Source organism: Anneissia japonica, unplaced genomic scaffold (assembly GCF_011630105.1).
Source record: "Anneissia japonica isolate Jap-2015-1 unplaced genomic scaffold, ASM1163010v1 scaffold287844_len763494_cov143, whole genome shotgun sequence".
Classification (NCBI taxonomy): domain Eukaryota; kingdom Metazoa; phylum Echinodermata; class Crinoidea; order Comatulida; family Comatulidae; genus Anneissia; species Anneissia japonica.
Genome location: NW_022739814.1, coordinates 411,875 through 427,229, shown reverse-complemented (window position 1 = coordinate 427,229; position 15,355 = coordinate 411,875). Strand labels below are relative to the sequence as shown.

General features: G+C 33.8%; 1 protein-coding gene across 1 annotated transcript in view; it reads right to left on the bottom strand.

Moving 5' to 3' along the window:
* LOC117118052 overlaps positions 1–15,355 on the bottom strand; it is a 28,649-nt gene that overhangs the window by 13,004 nt on the left and 290 nt on the right. The window lies entirely within an intron of this gene.

The window sequence follows — 15,355 nt, the reverse complement described above, 5'->3', positions numbered from 1 at the left end:
ATGTAGCATGCAACAATAGAAATCCTGATCATTTTACTTGCTTAATTCTGAAAATGTTGTATTTTCAAAATATTTATAAATAAAAAATTAAGAATCCAGACCCCCATAACCCCACTCCGTCCCTTTTTCATCCAAACCTCGACAGAACACCCACTCCAACGAGGCAACACTTCTTATGTGTTCTAAATTCATCAGAACAACGATGATGCAATAATAAGTACGTAGATGCTTCGGCTTTTTAAAGGTATAGCCAATTTCCCCCGTGGTATCACTAATTAACCACCTGGGGTATCGATTTAAAAATAGAAGATCCCTGTTTCCTAACCTATTTCCAGCAAACAGTAGAAAATTTCATCGCAATTGCTCAATTTGAACTGTGTTGTTGCTAATTTCTTTGACTGCTGCTGTGATTTTTCTTCAATTTCTTCAGTACTTTTAAAGCCCTTTTACTCAGAATATTATAGGCCAGTTTATAGAGAATAATTATAATTCAAAATAGCTGAACACATAATTGTCCGATTAAGGTCATTGAGCCCTCATTATAAAGTTAATGTTGTGCTCTATTCATTTACATTAAAATCCATTTTGATAGAGTACGAGTTTACAGCCCTTTTGTTGTCTTGGTTTACATTTGTAGAGAATAAAATTTAAGTTTGTTAGGTTTATTTAGATTTGACTATAAATTAAAACCATGAGGGGTTTCTTTTTTTTTTTTCTTTCTTTTTTTAAATAAATTTCATTTAAAACATTCTCTAATACACTAGATTGTTCCTGTCACACACTATGGAACTTTGGGCGATCTGACATCATCAGCACAACCAAAGCACATGTCTGCAAACTACCATACGAAAATGAACAAATTGGAGTGGGAGGGGGTGGGGCAGAGTTTATGAGGCGCGGCTTGTCGTTTCCTGCCGACCAGCTAGTTACACCACCACGAAGAGAAATGTGTGCTTGAAAAAAACATATCAGAATGAAAATGCACTTAAAAACAATATAAAAGTTGCATCAATTTTATTGGTAATACTAAACAGTAATTAAATTTGCTGAGCAGTACAGCAAAACAACATGAAAGGTACGTATTATGTTCATTAATGTGTCAGGAGTTCCAAGTCTCCCGGAACTCGCTGGAGTCTCGCGGAAATTGGGACGACCCGACCTTCTGCACACCCACAAGCAAGCAAGAATCTTCCGGAAATAACACATATCCAGCAAATTCATAATATTTGAATATTTTTCAATATTTTATTATCAATTGTCTCGTGAAAGTGTGTCATTTTCGGTCATCTAGAGCGGCGTTCCGCTAACTATGGTCCGCGGCCCAAATTTGGGCCGCGAAACATTTTTGGAGGGCCGAGAAGCCGTCTCGTTTCATCATGGAGAAAATAGTTTTTAATAAAGCCGCTTCATTGTTGCAGTGAATGCGTCTCTTGCACACCAGTGGCGTAGCTAGGTGGGGGGGGGGTCGAAGGGGGCACGACGTGGCCCCGGGAGCCACGTTTGAGGGGGCGCTGAAATGGGAGAATGAGATTTTAAAAATAGCACTTTTTAGAAAAACACGACGAAATTGATGTATTTCGTCAGGCATGAATATTTTAATAAGATTCGAATGTAGTTGTTTTTATTGGCAAATTCATAGATTGTGATTTCAGTCCATTTCGACCGTTTTCTCTTGTTTTTTACCTATTCTGTAATGACTACATGACTAAAGCTCGTCCTGCCACATCTCAGAGCCACGATGGGAAAAGCGAGACTATCTGCGTGATGAAGTATTGAGCGTGATGAAGCAGACGACATTGCTAACTTTGATCATGTTATTAACTTATTTGCTGATACAAAAGCACACAAAATTCAGTTGCAAGTTTAAACAATGTTAAAAATTCAGCAACTTACAAGAGACTCGAGCTCTTATAAGATAAATTTAGAGAATTACAATACTGAGATGTATGCGATAAATACAACAGCCTTACAAATTAGGATAATGGTAAAGTTGTATACAAAGTTCCGAACATTGGAATGCAGTCTCAATAGTAAGAAACAGGGATGGCGCCAGGGCCCCCTTCCGGGGATAGCTGTGCCCCATCCCCCACCCCCTTCGTCGGGGAGAAAAACCATTATTCGTTGGAAAAATTATATATAAGCTTATTTTGTAAATATTAGTAGACTTTAAAATCAAATAAGTAAGCCTTTGAAACCCATAAATTGTCAAAACTTTCTGGGTCTTCGCCCCCACCCCCCTTCTATGCCACTTTCTGAAGATTTTTAGCGACGCTCGATCATGCCCACTATGCTCTCTTCAAGGAAATCTTCTCCCTCGTCGGGGCATCCCCCCCCCCGAACATTGGACCCCCTTCGGGCAAATCCTGTTCCCCATCCCTGGTGAGAAAGAACATTCGAGAGCTGGAATAATAATAGTTATTCGGGTTTAAATAATGTTATTTAGACGGTGCTTTATATGGACGTCCCGATGGACGTACAGTAGGCTACACATATACTTAAAGTCTATACAACCAATATCAATTAATTTCAAAATATTATAATTATAATTGGGTGGAGTAAGAGGGCGCAATTTTCTACTCTTGCCACGGGCGCCAACACCTCTAGCTACGCCGCTGTTGCACACGCTGCTAAAGTGCCAGATGATGCGTGATGAGTCATAAAAAATAAATATAAGACCTGTCCTAGAAAGATCACTACAGTAAACAACACCACACATATCTTGATAACCGAATGCCCATGTGGATACTTTATTACTAAAACATAATACCTGTATAGTAAGGTAGTCTTTCAAAGTTGCAGAGTAACAGAGTGTGCGTAAATGTTTTTGGAAGGAGAAAGCTATGAAGTGTGTGGCTGAACCGTGTTTGGTTGAATCATGGTAGAAAAAAAAAACAATCAACAATTGTGAAGTTGGAGGGACACAATTGTACGGTATTATTTATTTAATAAAATAATATTTAATTTATATGCAATGAAATTTTGTAACTGAGAGAACAAATAATGATGTTAAAATATTGTATATATATGGAGGCTTCATGATCAAAAGCTCTTGCCAGGATTTGGTTAGGAAAGGTTGAGAGCAATCAAAAATAGTGGCAGACTCAAAAAATGGATTTCTTTGAAATTTTGCACATGGCTATACCTTCGTTAAGAGAAATCAAATATGAAGTTTTATACACTTTGGTCGTATATTTCCATGGCAAAGGGTAAATTTGTATTTTTGGCAATTTTTGTAAATTTTTGCTGTTTTTAAATGTTAATATTAGTAATAACTTTATACAATATTTCTGATATCCTTATGGTTTATTCATGAAAAAATAATAGAGTGTGTGTATAAGACCAACAATTGATTTCGTAGTTGGGAGATACCATGTTTTTAAAAAAAGGGGTGTTTTTCTTTTTTTTTCAAATTATGAAAAACTTCCAAACTTTAATTCCTCATAAACCTCAAAGTGGTGCTTTCTGAGAACTGATTTTCTACAAAAAAGGTAGTGCCAATGCTCCCTTAGAGAATTCCAGTTTAAAAAATGTGGGTAATTTAAAAACGTACGAGCAGTGTTGCCAGAAAATCTTGCATTTTTCATTAAAATAAAATGATAATAGTAAAATTTACCAGTTTTTTCCGCTGATTTATTCATAGATTTATTTTATTACAATAATAAATGTTTTTCTATACTTTAAGTAATATTGTGATAAAAAAAAAACAATGTTTGTGGTATCAATGTTGTCATTATTCTTTTTTAGCGGTATTTTAAACCCTTTTAAGGTGAGTTTATAATAATTTCACTTTATGCATACTAATTTCTGTCAGTGGTGTCACCAGTTGGACACAGCACCTTAACCTGCCAAGGAATGCCAGTCCCTGAATAACACCCTCTTCTCCCTATCAACATAATGCAACACCCCTACCCCTTCTTGTCGGAACAAGTCAGGAATTATCGTGAAAAAATATAAACCTAATATGTGGTCGTGGTATGGGTGATGCCAGGATTCGCCCGACAAGAAGTCCTATGTCCCAGATGGTGGTCCGATTACAGCAGTCAGAGACTCTCGAGCAGATTTTTTGGAAAATGAATATCTTGCCACATTTTTTTGGCATTGCGGTGTTCTAAACACAGACCCAGAACAGCGATAATGAAAGATGTACTTTCATGGCTAAAGAGTGTGCTTCCTAAGTTTACATCTGTATATTTAAGTTAAACAATGCTGGCTGCTACCACTGTACAACTACACTACTTGCAACAAAAGAAATTGCTATAAAGACGAGGGTAAATGTGCAAATTTATGCAAACGAACTTAATGCCATTGAAGATGGTTTGAAAATGAAACATGCTTTATAGAATCAGATAAACAGTAAAAGGTTGTTCCTACCTTCTCAAATGTTGCAACATATGAAGAACTGCAAGTGGGATGGTATGAGCCTTCTTAATAATTTTAAATTTACAACTACAGGCAGGGACGGATCCAGAGATGTCCGGGGGGGGGGGGGGCAAAAGTTGAAGAAGTTGGGCTGATCGAGACAACACTGTCCTAGAGGGTCCGGGGGCATTCCCCCGTAAAATGTTGGTGTTCTAGACGCCCAAAAATACCATTTGAGGTGTCTGGGCTATCATTTTTTTCTTTCTTTTACCTCCGAAAAAGGGGGGGGGGGGTGTAGGGCCGGACCTCCTCATCCTAAATTCAATGGTTTTAAAATGAAACACGCTTTAGAATCAGATAGACAGTAAAAGGTTGTTCCTACCTTCTCAAATGTTGCAACATAAGAAGAACTGCAAGTGGGATAGTACAAGTCTTCTTAATAATTTTGAATTTACAACTACAGGCAGGGGAGGATCCAGAGATGTCAAAAGGAGGGGGGGCGAAAGTTGGGCTGATCGAGACAACACTGTCCTAGGGGATCCGGGACCATGCCCCCGCGAAATGTTTGTGTTCTAGACTCCCAAAAAAACTATATGAGGTGTCTGGGCTATCATTTTTTTTTCTCTTCTTTTACCTTCCAAAAAAGGGGGGATGGGGTCGTGCCGGGCCCCCTCCCAATAAATCCGCCCGTGACAGGAGTTTGAGTATGGAGGGCATATTTGACATTTGACCTGGTTCAGAAAGTGGAATTTTTAAAGAAATAATCACTGCGAAGGTGTATGATCAACCTGTTCGCAAACATCTAGGCCAACTTAGAAATGAAGGATACGTTTATTAATCATTTGTTTTTCTGTCCCAAAGATGGATTTATAAAGTCCTACATAAGCTTCTGTACACTAGAAAATCAGATAGTTGGAGGAACACTTGAACAGACCTGAGAATCAAACACTTTTGGACAAAGCAGAATTAGGTTATGCTAAAAGGCTTTCAACTGACACTTGCATATTAGTATGGTAGCGTTTTTATCTTCTAATGTCTAATCTTTCAATTAAATTTTCATTTGCACTCCAAAAGCCATCAGTCGACTATTATCTGCCATACATGAAACATTACATTTATGTTCATCAATATGTATTTGCATTGGCCAAAAAATCATAAAAAAGTTAAACAATAGATAAATGTAGCAGAGTATTATAAATGGAGGAATTGTTGGCAGAAGACGGATAGACATTTAAAGAATATGGAAGAAGATTTGAAACGTTTAGTTCTACAAGGAGGCGGTAAGAAGGCTGACTGTTGTATTCCTAGGCGAGATAGATATTTAAGAATGTGATCATAAGACTAAACAATTGGACAAAAAGTGCATGGAGTGAAATATTTAAATCTTGTGTTGTACCATGTATTACCATATTGAACAAACAGGTGTGGATATGAAGAATATGAAGAGTAATTTGATAGAAGTTTACTGAAAAGATATTCAACACTTATTAAATACGCACCTTCACATTTAAAGAAAATAAGAAAAAATAATATTTTCAGAAACAACAAAATTAATATGTTCAAAAGAAATTCAAAATAGTCAGTGTCAGAGTTTGAGAAAAAAAATGAGAATAGCTAGAAACGACAGTGGGTTATCTAAACCATCAGAATATCTGAGTAAAAGATGTAGAGCTATTAGAGAAGTGTCAAGACGCAGTAGTACACTATAGGCTACTAAACTGTTGACGAGTCAGATGAAGATATTCTTTAAGCTGCCGAAGAGGAATCACAATAGACAACCTCCCCATGCTTGTCCACGAAACAGTTGAGCTTTAACTTCCAATTGTATATGGCACGATAAACTGTTCATGGTGAATTCAACAATTAAATTAAGTCTTCTTAAGTTGAAAATCATAACTCGTTGCTGAAAGCGAATTTATCATGGATTGCTTTAAAAATTAAGTTGTTTGCTTTACATGCAATGCAGTATAATATTGATTTTAACATACTTGAAATAAATCCGGCAACACATGTTGTTATAGTAGTCATTTATATAGTAATATTATGGTTACATCAATAAGGGCCTATATTTTATATTATAGCATTTTCCATATAGTACAAACATGTATATTTACAATATGTTTTTATTTTTAAAATGCTGCTTTTTCTGGCAATACAGTAACGCATATTAGTAAACATTGCAACACAATCCTTAGCATGTTGTTAAACTAGTCAGGTAACTATATTTGTCATGGTTAATGAATTATATTTTATAGCGTTAACTGTTCAGTAAAAAGATGTATATTTATGTTAATTTTTAATAAAAATAATGCTGTGTTCTGGCAATACAGTACAAAATAAAGTTTTAAATTACTTCAAATGAGCCTGGCAACACATTTCTTAACATGTTGTTAGGCTATTTATGTAACTATAGTAACATTATTTTGAAATAAATTTACGTTGATTTATAGTGTTATCCATTCAGTAGAAAATGATATATTTTTATTCAAAAAACGCCGTTTTTTCTAACAATACCGCATCCACGTGTGTAAATTATCCACAACTTTTTTTTCTTGATTATTGTTTGGACAACTATTGACTATCAAAATATTGAAGATGGTGGATATGTATGCACCACTTTGGAAGTTACAGATAGGTTTCTGAGGCATAGGCCTACTTTAAAAAAATATATATTTTGAAAAAAAAAAAACCCTTTTGCAAATAATGGTATCTTCCAAACAGAATTGTTTAAACAATTTTTTTTTTTTGCGATAAATTGAAGTTAATACCTGGTTATTTACATTAATGATCATAAATATATATAGTGCATGTTCTTTTTTTTAAATAAGGTATAAAAGTCAGTGTCTTTTCACTTCTGAAAATGCTGAAAATGTGCAAAATTGACAAAAACGATAAAATTCAGATAATGGGTCGTTGCCATGACAACGAAGGCTAAAAAATTAAACGAGGGTTTGTCACGCTACGAAAGCAACACATGTGAGAATTCAATATTCAAATTACGTTCATACTAACAGGGAAATAGGTAAGAACGTACGTTCAGATCGAGAATTCATATACCACCTCAACCCACCGTTATTGGGCTGAGGCACCCCTAGATGGTTGGATATGGCACTTTAAGACCTAAAATTTGAATATAATTTTTATTTTTCCCCTATGTAGGGGAGCGCCCTTAAATCCGCTTTGAGAGCAAACATTATTCAGTGTTATTATTTTCCAATGTTCTATAGTTTATCAAAACATTCAATATGCCAAAAGTGATGTAAGAAATATTGTAAAAAACCAAATTAAAACTAATTAAAAAAAATAGTGTGGAAATGTCATTAATTAAACTACGGATAAACATTAATTAATGTGATTAAATTTATAGATTCACAAATAAATCGATGTGGAGTAAAATAAATCCCTACATATTGTGCATACGTGGATGCGGTTGGCGCATCGGTTGTGGCTTTCACTCCCAACCTTGTGGTCAGGGGTTCGGAACTCTCACTGTGCAAGTCGCTTGTGTCCTTGGACAAGGCACTTTATCTACGTTTGTCTCTCTCCACCCAGGAGCATAAATGGTTACCCAGTGGTTTACTACTGGGGAGGAAAAAAGGCGGCGTGGAAAGGAACTGGCCACCCTACCACACGATACCGAGGCTTAGTACAATGGGCTCACAGCTCATTCCCTACGTTCAGTAATGAACACGGAACTACCTTTACCTATTGTGCATACAGATGTGTACCATGCCACTTTCAACGACGTGGTGTTTCTGATTTGTTTACTACAAGTGTCACCATACTATTAAAACTTCAATGGATACATACAATTATAGCACAATGTTAATAAAACATTATAAAATTTAAACGTAAAAAATAGTGTAGGCCTATAGCATAAAAAAAATCCATAATATCATTAGGCAATAGAAATATTAAATCTAACCATAAATGTAAATGTTGTAAGATATGAGTTAGATGTGTCATCTACGCTTGCACATTCGTAACATATACTGTAATCAGTAGCGGAGTAAGGAATTCAAAATAGAGGGGGGGGGGTGGTGGGGTTGCAAGGAAGGACTTTCCAGCTGGGCCTATCATCTTAGCCCCACAAGGTTGGGGCTGAGGAAAGATAATTTATTGTTATGGCAACTTATGGCCGAAAATTCCGTTGCACCCCCTCCGCCAAATGGCGTACGGGCCTGTAGGCTATTACTCACGAATGTGCTATAAATTAAGCAGTAAACGTTCGGCCTATCGCTTATTATGTGCGACTTTTAAGGGATGTTCAGGAGAAAAATTTCATAATATGTAAGATTCTTACAGTAGTTAATCACTTTCTGACATCTAGCCTATATATCAATGTAAAAATAGGTCATTGTTTGACCCACAAGTTACATATCACTTTTGTCAGTTTCATTTAGTTTTGACACAAGATTTAACCTCTGCTCCCTAAACATACCATACTATACTAGTCACTAATATATATTACACATTTGTATAATATAATACCCTACATATGTTATAATTGGCACAGAAGAATTACATTATCTTTTTCCCCCAAAATTGACAACAAACGGTGATTGAATAGAATAGGGTTAGAGGCAATATCGTGTTGTCCTGCAAATTTTTTTCCATAAAAAAAATACAAAAGATTAACAAATGAAATAAATCATGTGTAATCATGAAGATCTATTTTACATACTAAAATAAACTTTCTCAATTCTAAAATATAAAATTCGCTTTAAAAATTGGATGAAATATTATTGCTAATAGTTACTAATAATATATAATGTGGAAAATCTTTCACGTATAAATAATAAATATTCATTGTGTGACCCAGTGACCATTTTGTGCATAAAATCTAACTACCATACCTGTCTACTAAAAGGAAACCCCATTTAATGTGTAAAATCAAAATAATGTGTAATGTGTATGAGAACCAATTTTACGCAAGAAGTTTAATCTATCTATTTAATGCGTAAATCCAAGTGAACCCATCTTTAAAAAGGTTGACTAATTTTACGCATGAGAATTCTGTTTAAAATTATTAATCAATTGCATACATAATTTTGCTAAATTATCTAAGAAAATGTTATTTTTATTTTTTTCCGCCCGTCGTTGAATATTTTTCAAAACTTAGGTGCGCATATTATTCCATTGCATACATACATTATGTTTTATTTCATGTTATTTTTTATTGGTAATAAAAAAATGTAATATTTGCACAGTAAGTTTCCTTAAAATCGGTACACTGTCGCTATAGTGTGTTTCTCATTTTTTCTTTGGTATATTTCATTGCAGAAGAGCTCACATACAAAACAGTCTATTGCAGCATACGCTGACAAAACAGTCTGTTACAACACACGCTAAATTGAAAGACTGAATATAAAATTACAAAAATATAAAATTGGCAATTAAAAATTTACAAATCTTTGTTAAAATATTGTAATATTAAATATTAAAATTTAAATTAGAAACATTAAAAAGAGAGACGAAGTAAAAAATTACAAAGACAAATGTTACATAAGAAAAAAATCAGGAAAGATTTAACAATTGAGACTATAAATATATGTACAAATTTTATACTTAAAAAATATACAATATTAAATCTCAAAACACTGTAAAAAACAAAAAGCCGCTCTGTCAATCTACAGGAGTCATACAGGGCAAGGCGCCTCTTTATCAAATGGTTAGACTTAAGAGACCACCGTCCCCAGGGTCTCACTACTAAGTGAGCTTTTATATTCTTTGTATGGCTTTTTCGAATGAAAAATCAGCATCACCGGAAGCTATCAGCGATAGCGTGTAGCGACTGTATGGAAACCAAGCTTGACTCACTTTCGTCCGCGAGTCAGTTCCTGTCGGGGACATCGAATCTCTGTCAGGCAAATCCTGGCATCATTTTACCAGAAAGAAATATGAATGTATTTTTCTTTTCACGATTAAATAAATATATAAGCCGCGGAACGGTGGCCTTTAATTGGTGATGGTCTGTATTTATTTACTTAAAAATTACGATGCATGTCACTAAAATTACCGTGTATCCTATCTCCTGCAGATAATGTAGCACCAATGATAACATTTTGCCCACCAGATATGCAGCTGCTGACAATCAATACTGCTGCTGCCGCTTGGACTCCTCCTAAAGCAACCGATAACTCAGGTGTACCACCAATTATCACAACAAATATTCAGCAACAGGACTTGTTAGAGATTGGAAACCACCTTGTATCAGTTACTGCGACGGACGGCTCAGGAAATACCAACACTTCATGTTCTTTTACCGTAAAGGTCATAGGTAACAGGCATAAATCACTATCCATAATACATTATGTTCATTTTGTTTAAAGATGTATTGTCTTATGATGTTAAATACCAAAAAATTATAAAAATATTTTTTTGAAATTAACTTGCCATTTTGAAGCAACATAAAAGTTATCATATTCAACATAGCAATTGGTGTATTTAAAAAATGTCTACCCATCCGTTTACAGCGAAAAAGATAGAAACAATTCTAGATACTGGAAGTGTTTTATTACTTTTATTATATTTTTCTGGTTAAAAAATCAGGGTACGCATTTTTTAAATTCCATCATTTCTATGTACAAGTTAATTATTTGTATGTTAATGCAAAATGAGCAAGTTGATTTCATAATTAATTTTATTATTTTCTGACATTAGCAAGGGAGGTATTTGGTGAGGATTGGAGAAATTACAGAGAAAATACATATTGTGTGTCAAACTATTAAGTTGAACAAACTTTGTATGACTTTGTTTACGATTATGCCTGTAATTTGATACTTGGTTTGAAAATACTCCTACAGCATTAGTCCAACCAGGAAGTTGTTGTATGGACGCCGGAGTAGGTAACGATGAGAAACGATGAGAAGCAAACATAAAAATCAAGGTCAATTATGATAGAAAACAAATATCTACTTTTACTTTGTGGAAAAAATGCCTATTTCAGAAAACGCTACTTCACACACAGTTAAACTTGCACAATGAAAGGAAAGAAATGACAAGTACCAGTCTCCGACAATTTAAACGTCCGGTGGCCCTGCAAAATATTGGCGACTTTAACTTGGGTTGCGATCGATAGTTTGATTTTATATTATAGCATTTTCCATATAGTACAAACATGTATATTTACAATATGTTTTTATTTTTGAAATGCTGCTTTTTCTGGCAATACAGTAACGCATATTAGTAAACATCACTTCATTCAAGGAAATTCATCGGTGGAAGATGTTGACAGGAGATAAACAGGCTTTAGCCCCCAAACACTTAAGATTTTATCAACATGTATCATTTTTATATTTGTATCAAATGCATCCTTTGGGACTAAAAAACTGTCCCCACAAACGGGGGACACAAACTAAAAACGTGAATCCCGTTAATATGGGTTTTTAGCATGTTTTTAGTGACATACGAATCAGTTACATTAAAAGTAGAACTAATTTAGAGCAATAATTTTCAATGCAAATACAATTCCTAAAAATATGAAATGATCAGAAATTTAATTCAAACAACAGTAGTGTTTTATGTTCCGTAAGTTATTTCATGATCCAATGTTAATGACCAAATTTTATTTTTAATATTGAGCATTATATTTGGATGGATGTAGCATGAATAGAGAACAAATTACAATTGAGGGTACATATTATGGTATAGATTAGAATCCTATATAACAGTGCATGAAAAACAAATAAAAAGAAATCCCTGTGGTTAAGGGTAAAAATTGTATTTCTATGTCCACTCTAAGAATTCAGTGGAGAAAATTTTGGTCTATAGCTCAAAAGGTGTCAAAATATAAAGTTGAATGAATTTTTCTTATTTTGAGACTGATGTAGCTGTTCTGACACAATGAAAAACAAATGAAGTGTTTTCCTTTAATAAGGGTTATTTTATCATTTCGCACACTCAGTACGGTATGTGTCTCCGTCCGTTATTAAATAAGAGTTGGCCGTAGGTTAAAAGATCATTATATTGCCCCTCATTTCATGGAAAAGTATCCCCTTAATAGGTGTGTCCCAAAGGAGATTTCTACTGTAATAGCCCATAATTTGGCCTATATTTACTATTACTATTTAAGGCCTACGAAAATCTCAATTTATCAACCAAACCTACGTCATGTGGGCTGCTGCCGTATAGACCCTCCATCAGTGAAAATGACTCCCTTGGACAAACTATTTCAAATTCATGGATTTCAAGAAAAAACAGGGTGCACATTTTTAAATTCACAGATTTTTATGCTCAAGTAAATAAGTTATTGTCCAAGAAAGTCTAATCAAAATCAATATATTTTTAGGTGAAATAAAACAACGATTTCGCCAACTAGGTGAAATATTCTGCCCTGTCATGAAAAAACCACTCAACTGACAATTTTTTCAAAATGAAATTTTTCAGCGTTTTGCACTTTTGGGGATATAACACATCTTGTGATGTATTCAGATTTTTGAAATTATAACGGAAAATATGAAATTTAAAAAATAAAAAATCACTCAACTGCAAGTCTGTGTTACTTTTGTCAGCAAAGACGCACTCAACTGCAAATGTTATGAAAGACTTCACTTAACTGGCATTTAATACCTATTATGTAAAGGCCAGCTCAGACAGCGTCGGCCGACGCAGCCCGACCCGATTTATCGTCGGGGACAGTCTTAAGCCGTCGTGAGAAATATTAAACACGTTTAATATTCTACTACGCGACTGCCCCCGACGCACACCATCGCGTCTGCGTTCAACTCACACAGACCCGACGCGACAACAAATTGTTGGCCTTAATAGTTTATCATGAGAAACCCACTCAACTGCATAGTGCTGTATACTGTTTATCATTGAGAAAGACGATTGTTTAATGTATATAACATTACTTTCAGAATGAAATCATTATAAACAATATCTTCATTGGTGCACAATATTAGTATTAAGGAAACATTATCTTGTATTTTTTTTGGCATTAGTCCTACTAGCAAAATATGGATATCGATGTTACTTCTGGGAGGGGATCATTATGGAAGCAGCTCCCAATATGTATAAAGGAGGCATGTTCTTGACGTTATTAGGGGGCCACAAAAAAAAGCATATTTTCTTATTTAATTTGTCTTTTTTTATTTAATACATTTAGTGTCTAATATCGCTCTGATAGATTATTATAATGCACTATTTATTACCTATGATATTATTATTTTTTTGAAATAAATTAATTTGGATCCAAATATAATTTGTATGAAATTTTTCATTTGTGTAAAACTTAAACGTAGTGTGAGTACTATTGTTTTGTTTTTTCATACATATGATATTATTTATATTTAGCTTATTATTATTAATTTAATTTATTAACCTACTTATTATTATCCTATTAATAATTTATTATTATTATTATTATTATTATTATTATTATTATTATTATATTTATTGCATACAGTTCAACATATATTGTTCTTCTGTTTGATATTTAACTTTATATGAAAAACAAAATAGGATGAATTTCTAAAAAATGGAACTATAGAAAACTGTTTTTAAAATATGATAAAAGAGGATTAAACAGAGAAATTCTTGAAGACAAATAAAGAGAGCATTGTCCGAAAATAATGGCAGAAATACCAAGAAATACAATTGGAAATCATTTTTTTTTAATTTGCATTTAAAATATAATCACATTTAAATTTAATTATCTGCAATCTTCAAAATATTTGAAGCCGAAAAATCATAGGCCTAGATTAGACAATCATAAACAGGGTGCTATATTGAGTATGCGTGCTTCTATTCTATGCCTCTGCCATCATAGTAAAAAAATAGGCCTAACGATAAATTTACTCACAAAAGTTGATATAATATCACTTATCATCTTAAAGTAATATTATTGGATAATATAACATGTTTTTATATTCAATAAATACTGTAGTTGAGTTAATTCTTTCATGACAAATGCAGTTGAGTGAGTCTTTCATGTTTTTCTTATATGTGATTGACCAATTATGTCATGAAAAAAACAATAAATGTGACATATTGCATATTATGTAGAGTAATTAAAAATACAAGTTCTACACAATGAACAGTACTTATAAAACCTCTAAAATCGTGTGAAAATAAGGATTCAATTATTTACGCATGGAGAGAGCGAAGACAATACCACGTTTTGTTGATTATCTCAGAACTTTGTTAAATGCAGTTGAGTGAGTTTTTCATGACAGGGCAGTATTAGTGTAGGCTTATTTAAAATGGTTTTTGTTTCTGAATGAAATTGAAATTCTCGGTTTTGATTTACTTTGTTCATGAAGTTAAATATTATAAATATTAGTATACTGTAGGCCTGTTACAATATAAATAATGAACTTGCAAGTAAATATGGAAGTATACAATTGTAGATTTTGTGTTAATACTGTACTTTGTAAGTTTTCTTTTCTAAATATTACAGGACATACAGTATCCTTAGTACATTTTTATTATGAATTATTATTGTTACAATTTAAGTCAAAAAGATGGTTTTTAAATGAAAAAGAAACCCCTTAAACGTCGAACCTTTTCTATATATCAACAATATACCAGGGAGTTGTTATGGTGACGATAATGCAAAGTATACTAACCTTCAACATTCCATAAAAAAAATAGAAATATATTAAAGACCCGGTGAAATCTAGCATTTATAGATTTGTGTGTAACCAGCATCTACTAATTGTAATTCCCGATTATATTAATGGTAACTTGATATTACCACAGGGGCAATGTGGGTCAATCTGTCAAGATTGAGTGAAGTGGGAATAAAGTGATGGATAGAAATTTAGAGAAATCTTAATCCACAGTTGAAAATTAAGCATGTCACTGTCAGTACAAAAAATCCTTACAATGTTTTTGGCATGTTAATACAGTATATAGATCCACACCAAAAAATACTGCCTCCCCCCCAGAAAAAAAATCACCCTTAAGTAGTTAAAAATCACCTCAAATCACCTTGTTTTGCGAGCTAGTTTTTTATCACCTAATCATCGAACTCCCCCCCCCCCCACCCATC